Source organism: Primulina eburnea, chromosome 1 (assembly GCF_022965805.1).
Source record: "Primulina eburnea isolate SZY01 chromosome 1, ASM2296580v1, whole genome shotgun sequence".
NCBI classification, from domain to species: Eukaryota; Viridiplantae; Streptophyta; class Magnoliopsida; order Lamiales; family Gesneriaceae; genus Primulina; species Primulina eburnea.
The window spans coordinates 46,970,981-46,985,477 of NC_133101.1; the positions used below are offsets into that span (position 1 = coordinate 46,970,981).

General features: G+C 42.2%; 1 protein-coding gene and 1 long non-coding RNA gene across 2 annotated transcripts in view; both read right to left on the reverse strand.

The window, feature by feature from the left end:
- On the reverse strand, positions 1 to 11,572 carry LOC140830119 (uncharacterized). Its single transcript, XR_012117600.1, has 3 exons — positions 6,957 to 11,572; positions 838 to 2,009; positions 1 to 751 (listed from the first exon to the last, which is right to left on the reverse strand). It is a non-coding gene; the product is annotated as an uncharacterized lncRNA (long non-coding RNA).
- LOC140830112 (alpha-N-acetylglucosaminidase-like) overlaps positions 1 to 14,497 on the reverse strand; it is a 35,410-nt gene that overhangs the window by 7,126 nt on the left and 13,787 nt on the right.

Sequence of the window (14,497 nt, forward strand, 5' to 3'; positions counted from 1 at the left end):
TCATAAAGATTTCTTGTTCAAAACCAGGAATGCGTAAACAAGCATAGTATGAGAGTTTTCGTCCATGGACAAAGAAGCAAGAAACAAAATTTGTGTAAATGTGTTGACAAGCTATCTTTTAATTTTAGTAGAGAAAGATTTGATTTAGGAAATCTAATACATCATAGTAAGATAGGATATTCTCTCATATTTTAGGGATTTGGTTAGACGCTTTCTTCCGATTTATCTCATACACTATAATGAGTAACATACGAAATAATATTTTCTCCTCTCTCCAGTGCTACGTTAATATTTATATACGGTATCAGAGACAGCTAGTCGGTCATGAATTTCCAGGCTTCCATGGTCAGCCCAATCCCAATGGCAATGGTGACGGCGAAGGTAATTCCACAGCGGTAGTGGAAGCTACAGCAGCCGAAGTTCTGCCATCAGGGTGCGACAGTGTCCCCCTGCCCTCAAATGTTGCTCTCTTCGATAATTCCCTCCAAAAAACGATTATGAACTGAATGAGAGGAATTATCTTGAGTGAGCACTATTCGTTTGACTGGTGATCGCAGGAAAAGGGAAGCTTGGATACCTGAAACGAGAAATTAAATCTTTGACGTCCTCTGATCCAGAACACAAGATCTCGTGGTGGCAAAATTCCATGGAAATGGCATGGCTTGTTAACCCCATGGACCCAGCGATTGGGAATCGTTTATGTTTCTGCTGACAACCCATGATGTTTGGGAAGCCGCCCGAGAGACCTACTCTGACATGGGAAATTTTTCTCAGATATACAAGTTGAATACTCATATGTGTGGCATGCAACAGGGTAACAAGTATGTAACTGCTTACTAGACGATTTGGCAAGAATTGTATCTCTTTGAAAATAAAGAGTAGGAAAGTAGCAAAGACAGCACTCGACATAGAAAGAACGTTGAAAGTAGCTGTGTATTTGTATTAATAGCTGGATTCAACATGGAGCTCGATGAAGTGTGTGGTAGTATTCTTGCCCGCAAACCACTACCTAGTATCCGGGAAGTTTTTCTGAAATCAGACACGAAGAGGCGCAATGTCATCTGATGCTGGCCCTCACTAATGGACAACACTCCAATGTTGAGGGCTCCGTGTTTGTCATCCACAATAATAATTATGAGAGAGAAAAAGTTAGACCGTAATGTGAGAAGTGTAAAAACCCTTGGCATACGGCGGATAACTGTTGGTAGATTCATGGGAAACATGCACACTTAAAGAAGAAACCCGGAGGTTACAATCGAGGTGGAAATAGTGGTCGGATAAACGCTGCAAAATTGATTTCTAACAGCCCCTGGATTTTGGATTCTGCTGCCACAGATCACATGACTGGAACTTCACAATTTTTCTCTTCCTATGCACCATGTGCTGGACGCAAGAAGGTTAAAATTGCAGATGGGTCCTACGCCTCATAGAATTCTGTAGTGAATCAACCGTGTGTTCTTCCAGAAATTATTTCAAGAACACATGCAATTGTCGCTGTGAAATTTGGGAGTGAAACCAGAAATATGTAAACCAAAAAATGTGCAAGAAAAAAAAATCACACGCATGATTTACGTCGTTCGATCGTAAATGATCTATATCCTCTGGAGAGTAAATATTGTTATCAATCAATCCAAGATACAAGATAAACTCCTCACTGATGAATTACTCTTTGTATATCTAAGTACAAGTATACACTCTTGATTTTTTTCAGTGTGCATCTCTCAATCCCTCATTCTGAAGAAGAAGAAGAAAGTCCCTTTCTGCTGAGCTCCTCTGGATATATATATACATCTCTTGGCATAACCGACTCTGCACCAATCTTGATTTTGAGTTCTGTTAACTGCCAACCGAGCCCAAATATTGTGGTTTTCCTTTCCGCCCTTGATTTACGCATGGATTGATAACAGTTGGTTCACAATTCTGCACCTTGTTGTCAATCCACATCCACAATACTGGCCCTCCAAGCCTCAAATCTAAGGCTCTTCTTCATTGGTTGCCCTGACCTCATTCTAACCGAAATGGAACTGTAGAAAAAGGTAGAGAATTTCTTCTATTTTTTTATTCCAACGTACAAGACTAAAATATATACACAGAAGAGGAAAACTGATCCCTTAAACATAGGATCTGCTGAAACAACCTTTTAGCTTAACGCTGATAAATAAACTCCTAATAAAACGCAACAGACTAACAGCATAGAACAAGTCTAAGGAGATAACAGAAGTACACGTGCATAATAAATTACAACTGAATAAATGACAAACTTCTACACTCCCCCTCAAGCTGGGTAGTAGATATCTAACATGCCCAGCTTGGAACATAGAGTGTCGAAGTGAGGTTGATGTAGAGCCTTTGTCAGTATGTCAGCCACTTGCATGCGAGTTGGGACATAGTTGATGGCAATGGTCTTGTTTTCAACTTTTTCGCTGATAAAGTGACGATCAACCTCCACGTGCTTAGTGCGATCATGGTGCACCGGGTTCTTTGCTATGCTAATGGCTACCTGGTTATCACACATCAACTGAAAAAATCCAGTTGTCTCCATCTTCAATTCATCAAGCAGCCGCTTGATCCATATACCTTCACAAATTCCGTGAGCCATTGAGCGATATTCAGCCTCTGCCCTGCTGCGAGCCACCACGGTTTGCTTTTTACTCCTCCACGTTACCAAGTTCCCCCACACCTGTGAACAGTATCCTGAGGTTGACCGGCGATCTGAGGCAGACCCAGCCCAATCTGCATCGGTGTAATAATGATATCACGGCTGGGAGACTTCTGAAATCTCAGCCCTTTTCCTGGAGTGGTCTTCAAGTACCTTAACACTCGGAGAGCCCCTTCCATGTGATCAACAGTAGGATTCCCCATAAACTGACTTAGAACACTCACTGCGAAGCCAATGTCCGGCCGAGTATGAGAGAGGTAGATTAAGCGCCCTATTAGTCTCTGATACCTTCCCTTGTCGGTTGGAGGACTTCCGGAACTATTTGTGAGCTTAACAGTTGGATCCATTGGAGTAGCTGCCGGCTTACATCCTAGCATTCCGGTCTCCTTTAGGAGATCAAGCACGTATTTTCTCTGAGACACTGAAATCCCTTGGCGAGACCTTGCGATTTCCATTCCCAAGAAGTATTTGAGAGTGCCAAGGTCTTTGATTTCGAATTCCCTTGAGAGGACTTGTTTCAGCCGAATTATTTCTGCCTCGCAGTTCCCTGTCAACACAATATCATCCACGTATACTATAAGAACCGCGATCTGACCTGCTGGAAGGTGGTTGACGAACAAGGTGTGATCTGTTTGGCACTGCACATATCCATCCTTCTTTAGAACCCTAGTGAACCGTTCGAACCACGCCCGTGGTGATTGCTTCAAACCGTATAAGGATTTTTTCAGCTTGCACACTTTCCCATCCGTGGTGTTATCCTCAAAGCCAGGAGGAATGTCCATAAACACCTCTTCTTCGAGGTCTCCGTTTAAGAAAGCATTCTTGACATCTAGTTGGAATAGCGGCCAATCTAGATTAACGGCGAGGGACAGGAGGACTCGGATCGTGTTAAGCTTAGCCACCGAGCAAATGTTTCTTGATAATCTATGCCATACGACTGAGTGTATCCTTTTGCGACCAAGCGAGCTTTAAATCTCTCTATACTCCCATCAGCATTGTGCTTTACAGAAAATAACCACTTACATCCGACAGTTCTCTTGCCAGGTGGAAGGGTTGTGAGATTCCATGTACTGTTCTTCTCAAGGGCTCGGATTTCCTCATAGGCGGCAGCCCTCCATTTAGGATGATTGAGAGCCTCTTCGATGGATACGGGCACATCGATCTTGTCAACTTCTGAGATGAAGGCACGATGTATAGGGGACAACCTATGAAGTGAGACAAAATTGCCAATAGGGTGCTCTGTGCATGATCGCACGCCTTTCCTCACCGCTATGGGCCTGTCATCATAAGGGACCGTTGCAGGTCTAATAGGAGTAAGAGAGTTATTACCTTGCTGGTCAGCCTCTGGACTCGGTTCCGGAGATGGTATTGGCAATACAATCGGCATGGGTGGATTGGCATCACGTGGGCGACGAGTATAGACTTGGAGGGCCCGTGTTTCAGATTGAGTTGGAATGTGGAGTTGAGTTACTTCAGGAATTGGTGTAGGTTCAGAGGGAATGATTACCGTGTTGGTTGTTCTGATAGGAGGGCTTGGAGTTGAAGAATTCCCATGCTGCAGTTCTATCACAGATTGTGACTCCCCCTGAATTGCAGGACGAGAATAGAATGGGGTTTCCTCGAAGAAGGTAACATCCATGGAGTTGAAGATTTTCCTTGTGACTGGGGAATAACACTTGTACCCTTTTTGGTGTGAGGAATACCCAATTAAGACACATTTAATTGCTCTCGGGTCAAGTTTTCCTCGGTGATGTTGGTGGACATGGACGAAAGTAGTACACCCGAATACCTTGGGTGTTATGGTGGAGAGGATGTGTGTGGCAGGGAAGACATCTAGAAGAGATTGACATGGGGTTTTGAAATTGAGGACTTGAGACGGGAGCCGATTGATCAAGTAGACAGCAGTGAGGACCGCCTCTCCCCAATAGTATTTTGGAACGTGGGAGGTGAATAAAATTGATCGAGCAACCTCCAAGAGATGTCTATTCTTTCTCTCAGCAACTCCGTTTTGCTGGGGGGTCTTGACACACGAGCTCTGATGAATAATACCCTCGGAGTGAAGGTAATCTCCTAGGATAGAGCTGAAATATTCTCCTGCATTATCAGTTTTGAGAACTTGGATTTTTGTTTTGAATTGGTTTTCGAGCATGTTTTTGAATTGAATGAACAATTTGTATGTTTCTGATTTTTCCTTCATTAGGAATACCCAAGAAAGTCTTGTGTGATCGTCAACAAACAAGAGAAACCAACGTGCACCAGAAATATTGTTAACCCGAGACGGTCCCCATATATCACTATGGATAAGTGAAAATGGGTGAGACCGTTTATAGGGAAGAGCAGGAAAGATAGTTCTTGTGTGTTTTGAAAATTGACACACATCACACTGAAATAAATTAGCACTTTTATTGATGAATAATGAAGGGTATAGTTTCTTTAAATACATGAAATTAGGATGTCCTAATCGATAGTGCCACATCATAATTTCACTATCTTTATTGGAACTATAATGTAAGCAAGAAATAGAATTTGATTTAGAAATAGCTCTGGGTTCGGAATTTGAGTCGTCCACACTGAGAATGTATAGCCCTGATTTGCACTTAGCATTGCCAATCATCATATCCGAAGCCGAGTCCTGAAAAATACACGAGGTGGCAGAGAATTTAGTTATACAGTTCAGGTCTTTATTGAGTTTGTGCACAGATAGCAAATTACAATCAAGATTGGGCACAAAAAGAACTGATTGTAAGGTAATGTTCGGAGATATCCGCACAGTTCCGGTGGCCTCAACTCTGGAACTAGATCCATCAGCAATGCGAACTGTGTGAGTAGAGGTACATGGACTGAGAGACTGAAATAGTTTTGGGTTTCCAGTCATGTGATCCGAGGCTCCCGAGTCGACTATCCAGTATTTGGACAAATCATTCAGCGAATGCAAGGCAAAAGAAATGTTACCTCTATGAGCCATTGTTCCACAACTTATTGTACCAGAACTGGTTGTTGGAGGATTGTTCTGATGGATGAGCTTGTGGAGTAACTCAAGTTGTTCTTTGTTGAACAGCTCTGATGTGGTGGTACTGTTGTCGGAGGTCACGTTGTTGGCTCGGGAGTCATGAGTCTGAGGATTACGAGGTTTCCAATCAGTGGGCTTTCCGTGTAACTTCCAGCAGTTCTCCATGTTGTGGCCGGGTTTCTTGCAGTGGTCACACCATGGACATCCTCGGCGAGGCCTGTTATCAGCAAAAGAGGATTGTCGTCCACGAGCAGCATAGGCAATATCATCCTTGGAGGCATCAAAGGAGACGAGAGCAGAGCAATCAGAAGTCGAGGTAGTGGATGGCTGTTTCAACATAACTTTCTGACGGCTCTCTTCACGCCTTATTTCAGAGAAGGCCTCCCGCAGACTGGGAAGAGGCTTGGATCCGAGCACCCCGCCTCTGACTTCATCTAGGTTCGAATTAAGACCTAGTAAAAATTTGAAGACACGTTTCTTCTCCACAATCTGTTTGAACCGGATCTCATCTTCGGGGCATTTCCATTCATATACCTCGAAAAGATCAAGACGTTGCCAATATCGGGTTAGTGAATTGAAATAGTTGGTAACAATCATATCACCTTGGCGAAGATCATGGAGGAGACTCTCAGTTTCAAAGAGCTCTGAGGTGTTATCGCTGCTGGAGTAGGTTTCTCGGGCTGCCTGCCTATCTCCTTGGCGGTTGAATAGAGAAGAAAGTTCTCCCCGATCTCTGGAGCCATGGAATTGATTAGTCACGACATAACCATGCTGTTTTCTGATTTCCAGGTCTTGTATTCCGCCTTGGCTGAATCTGGGCGCACCACATCTCCAGTGAGGTGATCATCCTTCCCTTTTCCACAGATGAAGAGCATAACTGATTGTGACCATTGAAGGTAATTTTGGCCAGAGATTTTTTGATTTGTGATTTGTGGAGACAAATGGTCGGGATTGCCATGTGAGGATGTGGTTTCCGATGAGGAAGGAGGGTTGGTTAATGCCATCCCGTATTTAGTCATGGAAGATTGGTTTTAGAGAACCTGGCTCTGATACCATGTAGAAAAAGGTAGAGAAATTCTTCTATTTTTTTATTCCAACGTACAAGACTAAAATATATACACAGAAGAGTAAAACTGATCCCTTAAACATAGGATCTGCTGAAACAACCTTTTAGCTTAACGCTGATAAATAAACTCCTAATAAAACGCAACAGACTAACAGCATAGAACAAGTCTAAGGAGATAACAGAAGTACACGTGCATAATAAATTACAACTAAATAAATGACAAACTTCTACAGGAACTAGTCCATTGGAAGAACCTTTGTGCACATATCTGCAGGGTTATTGTAAATGCCTTAGATTTGACGACTGTCACCATTGTACCAAGACGATTCTTTCCAGCGTGCTTGTGTTCTCACTTACACGCACCCTAGAAACTTCCCAGGAGGTCACTCATTCCAGAATTGTCCCAAGTCAAGCACGCTTAACTTTGGAGTTCTAATGTGATGAGCTGCCGAAAAGAAGATGCAACTTCTTGATATGAACAGTACCTATCAAATCTTTTAATTCATCCTCAACTGTACAGTCCCATACCTGAACAGCTTTGGAACCCTCTCCTTCCGGTGTAAGATCGGTTCATTCATGTTCCCTTCGCGTAGAAGCCAGCCAGGAGCCGCTCATTGTCCATACAACCTCTTCGCACCGACGATCACCCTCCGCCCTCTTCGGCCTCGGGCCTCATATGCCCATCAGCTTCAGCTTGGTTCGTCCCCGAACCACACCGTACTAGGAGAGGTAGGCTCTAATACCAACTGTAATGCCCCAGATTCGACGACTATCCTCACTGTATCAAGACAAGTCTTTCCAGCTTACTTATGTCCTCACTCACACACACATTAGGAAACTTCTCAAGGGTCACCTATCCCAAGATTGCTCCAAGTCAAACACACTTAACTTTGGAGTTTTTATGTATGAGCTATCGAAAATAAGATGCACCTTCTTGGTATGAGTAGTACCTGTCAAATCTTTTAAGCCATACTCAACTGCACAGTCTCATACCTGAACAGTTTCAGGAATCCCTCTCCTTCCGGTGTAAGATCGGTTCATTCATGTTCCCTTCGTCTAGAAGTCTGCCAGGAGCAACTCATTGTCTGTGCAACCTCATGGCACCGACGATATTCCCCCGCCTTCTTCGGCCCCGAGACTCACAGTTATCATGTGTACTGATCTTCACCACCTTTACCACCCCTATATCTATTACATCCCTGATGAAGTGACGCTTAACATCTATATGCATAGATCTTTCGTGAAATACTTGGTGCTTGGTTAATTGGACAACAATTTAGTTGTCGCAATGCACTAGTGCTTCATTCTATTCAAAACCAAGATCCCTTAAGAACCCTTGAAGCCATATAGATTCCTTGACAACTTCAGTGATTGCAATGCACTCGGCCTCTATTGTAGATAAAGCCACCATAGGATGTAATGTAGATTTCCAAATGACTGTCGTTCTGTACACTGTAAGTACATAACCAGTGAGCGATTTTCTGGTGTCTAGAGTTCCAGCAAAGTCTAAATCCACATAGGCTAGAATCATTTCACTTCTCCTTTTTGTTCCACCAAATCGTAGACCAAGGTTTAAAGAGCCTTTGATATATCCCAGTATCCATGTTACAGCTTGCCAATGTTGCTCACCTGGATTTGCCATAAATCTACTTAATAAACTAATAGAGTAAGCCAGATTAGGCCTTGTGCATATCATAGCAGTAGGCGCCCACAGTGCTTGCATATGGAATTGAATTCATGTACTCCCTTCCATTTTTATTTGTGGAGATTGAGACACTGACAACTTAAAATGATGAGCCAAGGGTCCTTTAACATGCTTGCATTCGGCCATATTGAATCTTTCTAACACTTTCTACAAGTACCTCTTTTGTCTCAGTGTCAAGATTCTTTCATCCATTCGGGAGCTTTACATCTTGGAGTTGCAGCCTTCAAGTGGAAATAATCTCCTTGAAGACCACATCTTGACTGATGAATGTTCTTTCATTTCCAGGCTCGATACACCTTAATTTATACCCCTTTACTGTATCAGGGTATCCAAGAAAAACATATTTTAATGCCCTGCTTCGAGTTTCCCTTCTTTAATATGTGCATATGCTGCACATCTAAAGACTTTAAGGTGATCAAGGGATGGAGCTCTCCCAGAACATTTCTCCATTGAGGTTGTGTCCTGATGGTACTAGGGGTGCTGCGATTTATAAGGTAAGTTGTTGCCACAACTTCTGCCCAATAAGATCTTGATAGGCTATACACCTCACTCTCTCAATCAATGTCTAGCTATTCCTTTGCTGTTACAGAACTCGCAAACTCCTTAGAACAGAATTCCAGACCATTGCCTGTCCTAAGATACTTAAAATTTTTTTCTGTTTGGTTTCTTGTAGTATGAGCCATGATTTGAATCTAGCTAGTGCTTCATTCTTATGCTTGAGAGTGTATGTCCAGACTCTCCGAATGAACATAATCAAGGAGAGGTTGGGTCACATGCTTGACTTCAGAGAATCTGACCCTGGTAGATTTTCCCACAATACAGTCCTCACAGAACCCCAATTCAATTAGTTGTTCACTTCCAATGAGCCCTTGTTTGTGAAGTTCTTGTAGCCCTCTTTCACTTATGCATCCCAATCTGAGATGCCAAAGTTTTTTGTAAGACTAATTTTCGTTAGTTACGGAGAGAGATCCCACAATGGTTTTAGCATCAAGTACAAACAACCCATTCACCCTAGTTCATTTGATTACAACCAGAGCACCTCTAGATACACTTATATGTCCATTTGAGGCATTAAAGTTGTATCCTAACCAATCCAATGTACATAATGAAATTAGGTTTCTTTTTAACTCATGAACATAAAGAACATCAGGTCATGATCTTTGAATTACATCAAACATCTCAAGTTTAATGGTTCCAATTCCTAGTATTCGACAGGTTCTGTTATTTCCAAGAATCACTTGCCCTCCACTAATTCCTGGAATGTTTCAAACCAAGATTTGTTTGGAGTCATGTGAAAGGAACACCCACTGCTGAGTGCCCAGTTCTGACCATCCTTTAGCTCTGAGATACACAACACCTTGGCACTCTCATATCCATCTTCTTCTACAGCTAACTCACACTGATCCTTAGACTTCCTTCAGTTTCTTTCTGTCCAAGCAGTCTTTCCTAAAGTGCCCAGGTTTATGAAAGTAGATTGATTTTGGCTTAGACTTGCTTCTTGATCTTTCCCTCACAGCCCTCTTTTCATTTCTGAACTCAGATCTCCCACGGATTAACAGACTTTCATCATTCATCTGCTCATGGTTTTCATTTAAGACATCTGTTTCTTTAGACTTTAACACCCTCTGTCCATCATTCATTGTTTATGTGTCCCTAGCATATTTCATGGTTTCAACGAAGGCTGAGTAGACTTAGGAACAGAATTTGAAAGTATAACAACCTTATCTTCTACTTCAATCTGGATTCCAAGATTTTCCATATCAAGAATAAGCTTACTATATACATCAATATTATCCCTTATCGGCAGAGTTCCATCTTGAATGCGAAAAACTTACTTTTTCAAGTAGATCCTGTCTTGAAGTTTTGACATGTAAAACTCCTCTAGTTTCTTCCATAGTCCAGCGGCTGTTGACTCTGAAGATACTTGTCGCAAGACCTTATCATCCAGATCTAGAGTAAGCGTACTGAAGGCCATCTCCTTCATCTCGAACTTTTGTTCTTCATTCTGGGATACATTTAAGATCTCCGAGAACCTTCGCAACTTTCTGCTGGACAATAATGGCATACATCCGCCTACTCCAAATCGCAAAGTCCCCTTTTCCTTCAAATCTCTCAACCTCGACTTTGGCTGCCAATGATTCAATCTGATCTTGTTTAAACATGTCTGTGATGCCAGCTGTAGTGAATCAACAGTATGTTCTTCCAGAAATTGATTCAAAAAACATGCAATTGTTTCTATGAAATTTGCGAGTAAAACCAGAAATATGTAAATCAAACAAATGTGCAAGGAATGAAAATCACACACACGATTTACGCGGTTCGATGGTAAATGATCTACATACACGGGAGAGCCAATATTATTATCAATCAATCCAAGACACGTGATAAACTCCTCACTGAACAATCACTCTTTGTATATCTAAGTGCAAGTATACACTCTTGGTTTGTTTCAGTGTGTATCTCTCAATCTGGTATTCTGAAGTAGAAGAAACTCCATTTCTGCAGAGCTCCACTGAATATATATATATACATCTCTTGACATGACCGACTCTGCACCAATATTGATTTTGAATTTTGTTAATTGCCAACCAAGCCATATACCAGATAGATTAACAGAAACTAGCCGTTGAGTTGGTCTTTGGTCTTCCTTTCAGCCCTTGATTTATGCATGGATTGATAACACATGGTTCAAAACCCAATTAAGATATTGTATGAAAGTACGATTTCTTATATTCTCGTTTAAGTTGAGAATTGGAGGAATAGCGGGAAAAGGCACCATTATTCTTTCCTCTGCCTTACTCCTTCATATTATTTTACTTATTCCCCGTTTGTCTTATAATCTCTTGTCCATTAGCCACTTAACCCGTGACTTTGCCGTCGTGTCGGTTTTTTGTCATCTCATTGTGAGTTTCAAGTCGATCTCAAGGAAGATGATTGACAATGCTAGGAAAGACAGTGGATTGTACCTTTCAGACGCCCAAGTGGATTGTACCTTTTAGACGCCCACTCTATCTTTGGAAGGCAAGAAGCAAAGTTTTGTTTCAACTCTCTCACCACTAGAATGAAGTTATGTTATGGCCCTATCGGTTAAGACATCCAAATCTTAGTTATTTGAGATAAAGGTCAAAGGTACCAGAGATGGTTTTATCCAAAACAAAATTATGGTACAATTAAACGGGGAAGAGTTGGAGCTCGACATATCTGTGGAATCTTTCGACATTATGGCTTATGAATCTTACGCCAAGCAAACTTACGCCCAAGTCGTGGTTAATGGGAAGAAGATGGCGGCGGGGTGGGGAAATTCCAACATCCAAAGGATCAATAATGCAGAAGGACATACCACATCCTATCAAAACGATAAGCCGACCGAAGAGCAAAGAATTACGCATTCAACACCAGCACTATCAGGGAATCCCAGTAAAAAAATTGAAGGAGATCAGAAAATGGGAAGAAAGGTGGTAAAAATATTACAACGAGTTGCGCCAAAAAATATCGAAGATTTCAGACGAACCACAATATCTTCAGCAACCGACACAGCAACTGAGATCAGTGCCAAACATCAAGGCGACATTGCCACAACCAAAGTACTGCCTTCTCTCGGTTACACCTATCGCCGAAGAAATAGAAGAGTTCACAAGGATGACGCGGCACTGACAGAAATAGAAGGAGATTACAAGGCGGATGACATGCTCACGGAGGAAGAGATCATGGAAGGGGATTTTGATGACCCCCAACATGAATGTTTCGATGATACATTTGCATCTTCAGATTCCGGGAGTCAGATATCGAATTACACGGATTCTTTGGAAGGCATTGACACAGAAGAATTAGACCTCCAGGGGCTGTTCTTTCAGTAGAATACAAAATAGGTCAACAAATCTCCACTTTCCCTAGGCAACACTTCACCTATAGTGGGCAAGGTACTTTCCAGGTTTCGACCATTGACTATTCCTCACTCACTCAAACTCCATTCTCTTCTTCCTGCGTCTTTTTGTACTTTCAGTTTGTATAGAGGGTTCTTAGGAGGGTTGTCAATAACTATTCATGACAAGTCGAGTTCCGAGAGCGAATTATCCAAGGGCAAGTCGGCGAAGATCACTCCTATTGTTGAAAAGAAAAGTGGGGGAGTCAACTCGGATTACAAAACAGTCAAGGAACTTAAAAAGCCACCGGCCAGCTTAAGCAGAGAACTTGATAGGCTGAAGTGGGGTATCAATTATGAGAAAGGTGCGACTTCCAAGGGTTCACAAAGGTTGTTATGAAGATTTGCTCGTGGAACATTAGAGGGAGAGGGTCGTCGAGAAGAAGGGAACTAGTTCGGACGGTTATTCGCAAAGAAAATCCGGACATTGTTGTGATTCTAGAGACTAAGAGGAATGTAGTGGATCGCTGGTTCGTTGCAAGTATTTGGAAATCGAGATTCGTGGAGTGGATCAGTTTGCCGGCAGAGGGGAGATCGGGTGGAATATTAGTAATGTGGGATCCTAGAGTAGTGGTTGTATGCGACAACTTGATTGGACATTTTTCGGTATCTATTCAGATTAAGTTCAGTGATGAAATCAGGTGGTGGTTCACTGTTGTGTATGGTCCATGCAAGCCACGACAAAGAGAATTATTCTGGGATGAATTAGCTGGCCTGAACTCGATATGCGGAGAAGTGTGGTGTGTTGGAGGTGACTTTAATGTGGTTCGAAATTTGAGTGAGAAAATGAACAGCACATCTTTAACCACAAGTATGCTTTGTTTCGACAACTTAATAGAGGAACTGGATCTTCACGATCCTCCTTTATTAAATGCAAGATTCACGTGGTCTAATTTCAGGGATATCCCAATATGTTGCAGATTAGACAGGTTTCTCATTTCAAGGGGGTGGAAGGACATCTTCACTTCTTTCAGACAAACAGTGCTTCCTAGAATCACTTCGGATCATCATCCCCTCATCATGGACACTATGAAAGTGAAATGGGGTCATGCACCTTTCAGATTCGAAAACGCTTGGCTGTCGCATCGCAATTTCAAAGAGTCGGTTAAAATATGGTGGAATTCGGGCGGAACTCAAGGGTGGGAGGGCTACAAATTCATGACAAAGCTCAAATACATCAAAAGAGAAGCAAAGAATTGGAATAATGAGGTCTTCGGAAATGTCAACGTCAAAATCACCGAGGTGCAGAATAGAATCTCAGAATTGGACGCAAAAGAGGCGCGGGGACAGTGGTCAGCAGATTTAAAAAATGAAAGAAGAGATGCTAGATGCGAGCTGGAAAGTTTAAACATCAGAAGTCTTCAAATTAAAAGTCAAAAGGCAAAAATAAAATGGCTCAAGGAGGGGGATCAAAACTCTAGTTTTTTCACTCATTACTGACAGGACGAAGGAATAGAGCAACGATTGAGAAGATGGAGTTGGAGGACGGCTCGGTGATAACGGAAGAATTTGAGATCCAAAAACTCATTGTTGACTTCTACAAGAATCTGTATAGGACTTCAGAAGGGGAAGGATCGGGCATCGAAGATTTGGAGTGGTGCCCTTTAGCTTCGACAGAGGCAGAAAGATTGGAGGAGAATTTTTCGGAGGAAGAAATCAGGGCTGCGGTGTTCGAATGTGATGGATCCAAGGCTCCGGGACCGGATGGTTTTACAATGGCTTTTTACCAGAAGAATTGGGACACAGTTAAACCGGATCTATTGAAAGTGTTCGCTGAATTTTTCGATGGAGGAATTATCAACGGAATCACGAATGAAACATATATTTGCCTTATCCCAAAGAAAAAAGAAGCGATGCGGATTAAAGATTTCAGACCTATTAGCCTCGTGACGAGCTTGTACAAAATCATGGCAAAGGTACTGACAAATAGATTGAAGAAAGTAATGCACATCACAATAGCGCAAAACCAATGCGCTTTCATCAAAGGAAGACAGATAACGGACTGTTGTCTAATTGCCAACGAAGTGGTGGAGGAGCATAGACGGAAAAAGAAGCAAGGGTGGGTCTTGAAAGTTGATTTCGAAAAAGCTTATGATAATGTCGACTGGAGATATCTAGACTTTGTCCTTCTTAAG